Raw genomic sequence first — 3,824 nt, 5'->3', positions numbered from 1 at the left:
TGTTGTTGTTTTTGTTATTTTTGCATTACCATTTTGATTTGCATTTTGTTCTTTTTGCTTTGAGTAACTTGTAACGCGTATGGTTTTCTCTGATCCCATCCTCTCTGGCTTACTTTCTTACATCTGAAACATGTGGGCTCCATTAAATTTCTCTTAATAGAATTCAGTACTGGAAGATCTAATCCAAACTCCTCTTCACTGTACAGATGAGGAAACTGAGACCTAAAGTTGGGAAATGACCTGCCCAAGATCGCCCCAACAATCAGTAGTAGAGATGGGAATTGAACCTGGGGTTTCTGACTCCCAAACCCAGAGCAGCACAAATTGACAACTGACTTAACATTGGGCCTCCAGCCCAATGCAGAGCCCAGAGAATAGTCCTCACACTAGAACCCTATCAAATAAGGGATTAGACTAAGTGGTTCATGAGGTCTCCTCCAGCTCTAAGGCAATAACCCTGTCTTCCTAGGCATTTACCAGACACTTATTGCAATGGAATCAGCAAGAGCTGGGTTCAAGTCCTGCCTCTGACATATGCAAGTGACCTTACCTCCCACTGCCCATCAGGCCTCTATGGCTCTGAGCAAGTTACAGGCAAGTTGCCGTCCGTGTCTGTGGAAGAGACCCGCAGTAAGAACCAAGCGAAAAATATATGTATACACACACATTTGGGATGAGGGAGAGACAGAAAGAGTCAGAGAGAACACAGAGGGTTCTTAAACTGGGGTGTATGGGGTTTTTTTTTAAATACAAAGTATCACCAAAGTCTCAGTGTAGTTTTAAGCTTTAGTATCTTAGAACTTCACATACTCTTTTGGAACACCTCATATCTTATTAATTGTATTTCAATATGATTGGTTTCCTTTGTAATCCTACATATTTTGTCTTATGCTCTTCAAAACATTATTCAGAATAAGGGTTCATAAGCTTCACAAAACACCTTAAGAACTTTTGATACCTACATGCTGAGAGAGACAGAGAGAGAATGAAAACTCTCCCCACCTTCAAGGGTCTTCTGTTTTGGTGGAGGACTATAACACTTACGCAGCTAAATACTGCATGATCCTTTGGGGAAAGAGAGAACACTAAAGATTAGGGTGATGGCAAATGACCTCTAAATTGAGAATTGAAGCACTGCCCTGCTCCATCACAACTGCTTTGGGGAGATGAAGGTGACCAGCCCACAAGCTTTCACAGCAGAAGCAGGCCGGGTGAGAATGTTCAAAGTAGCAGACCTTTTTCATAGGCATCATTCACACACCAGAAGATCTGAGGCCTCCCTCAAGACATGCAGGGGCTGGGTCAGGAGGAGCAGTGAAAAGGGACAACAGAAGGTTCTAGTAATGCATATGTCTGGATATCAGATACCCCAAAGATAAGGACACTGCCAGGCTCTCCATCATTCTACAGAGTGGCATCAGATGCAATGATTTTCTGGCCACAGTAAAAGGAACCAGGGAATCCGTGATCTTAGGAAAAACTACCTCCCAAACTTGGGATACGTAACACCAAGCGTTAACCTTGCATGGGGATGTCTAAGTGCTGATATCCAAACCCCTCTGCTCTTCCAGGAGAATGAGGGCCAGTGCCAAATTCTTCCTTGGCCACATCAAGTTACTTTTCTGTCTCTGACAGCACAAGTAGCAGGACCCCAGGGATTTTCTCAGTGGCCCTACTAAGTACAGTGTGGGGCTAGAATCTTCCAGTAGAAAAGATTCTATCAAGGAAATATAGAGGATTCCAGAAAAGGACCAAGGCCAAGGATGTCAGTCAAGAACAGAGGGCAGGGCTAGGGTAGAGAAGGCCTGGCACAAGATGGGCTAGGGCCAGAGAAGTATAGAGGTTCTCTGGACTCCCACAAGGATACTATAAATAAAGTCCCTCAATTAGGGCTAAAGTTAGAAACGCTCCCAGCTCAGAACAGTGGGTAGGTGGCACAGTGGATAAAATGTTGGACTTCGAATCAGAATGACCTTAGTTCAAATCTCACTAGCCATGTGACTGAACAAATCCTTTAATCTCTGCCTCAGTTTCCTCATTCATAAAATGGGGATAATTACAGCTCCTACCTCATGGTATTACTGCAAGGATCAAAGGAAATAATATATAAGGCAGATCTTAAAGTGTTACATAAATGTTGCTATTGTTGCTCAGGCATGGCCGACACTTCATGACCCCACTTGGGATTTTCTTAGCAAAGGTACCAGAGTGGTTTGCCATTTCCTTCTCCAGCTTATTTACAGATGAAGAAACTGAGGCCAACAGGGTGAAGTGACTTGCCCAGGGTCAAACATCTAATAAGTGCCGGAGGCCGAAGATGAGTCTCCAGGCCCAGCATTCTATCCACCTAGCTGCCCAACATAAATGCTAGGCTACTGCTATTATTAGTGATTAAGTCCCAAGTTGTTGCAAGAGAAGCACTTTGTAAACCTTAAAGGATGTTATCAAATCGGCTCAGATCCTTATATTTAGGTAGAGATGGGGAAATATTTGGGAGAGGGTGAGGATCTTACAATTGTAACATTCCTCTCTCCCTCTCTAGCTTGAATTCCATATTTACCCAATAAAGAGTCCTAGAACAGATGCTTCACCTCCCCCACAGCCGGCTCTGTAGTGTTAACAGGGGAAGAAAACACACCTCCAAAACGATCAGCCAATGGCAGGTCCTTGTGGGAGTCGTCAGTGTCACCGGGATCTACTTTCTCACAGCAATAATTTCTACTCCATAGTGAAAGTGTAAGCCCCTGTTCAGGGAGATATAAGAATTCTCCCTCCATCTCCAATCTAGGAGTGATTAAGAGAGAGGAAGAGAGGAAAAGAGAGATGAGAAGGAAGAGGAAGAGAGAGGAAAGGAGGGGAGGAGAGAGAAAGAGAGGGGAGGAGAAAGGAGGGCAGGAACAATATCCTAACTTTTTAAAAGTCTATAAGTAAGGCATAGCTCCTAAGTGTATAGCTATTTTTTTGTCAAGCCTTGCCATTCAAATTATAATTTTTGTCTAAATGCACACATTTTTCCTAGCATAAGCTGTATTTTAATATTTTTATTTCCTTCTCAATGCTGAGGTTGCAATTTTATTCACTAAAATATTTCATTTTTACTCAAGATTGGAATAAGGATTCTAAACAGACCAGGCAAGCAGTTTATTCACCATCTCCCAAACACCCTTCATATATTCCTGCTCCTAAGCTTCTCTCTATACTAATTCCCCAGTATTTGGAATTTTCTCTATCATTTTGATTCCAAAACTATTATCTGCCTCAATGAAATCTGACTGATCCTTCCAAGTCCAGCTCAAATCCCACCATATTCTTTAAGTCTTTCTTGAGCAAATGAAACAGAAAATATTTTCCTTCCCCCAAAATCATAGAATCACAAAGTATTAGAGAAGGAAGGGATCTAAAGATCAGAGTCAAAGAGCTCATTCTACAAATAGGTAACTGAGTCTCAGGGATGGAAAGTAGTCCATTTAAGGCCAGGAGACATTTAGTACCCATTTCCCCTAATTTGTAGTCCAGTGCTCAGCCCATCCACCACGATACCTTCCTCTTGTAACACCGGGTATCTATCCACTACAACGGAATTTCTCTTGTGTTTCATTATCTGTCTTTCTTATCTTTCTAATTCAACTAGAAGCTCCCATACAGAAATGGCTGTCTTATATATCTTCATAATTCATTGCATGGTAGGTACTCAGTATTTGTTCAATTACTGTTTCACAATTATTCACAGAGGTAGGCGTATAAATTATCTTTTCCACACAATCAAATTTCAATACACTTTGGAACAAATGATCGTCACCCCTGTGGTAACTCTTACACATTGT

Source organism: Phascolarctos cinereus, unplaced genomic scaffold, assembly GCF_003287225.1.
Source record: "Phascolarctos cinereus isolate Bilbo 61053 unplaced genomic scaffold, phaCin_HiC Scaffold_7;HRSCAF=346, whole genome shotgun sequence".
Lineage (NCBI taxonomy): Eukaryota > Metazoa > Chordata > Mammalia > Diprotodontia > Phascolarctidae > Phascolarctos > Phascolarctos cinereus.
The sequence above is the reverse complement of the archived record's forward strand: the minus strand, read 5'-3'. Positions refer to the sequence as shown.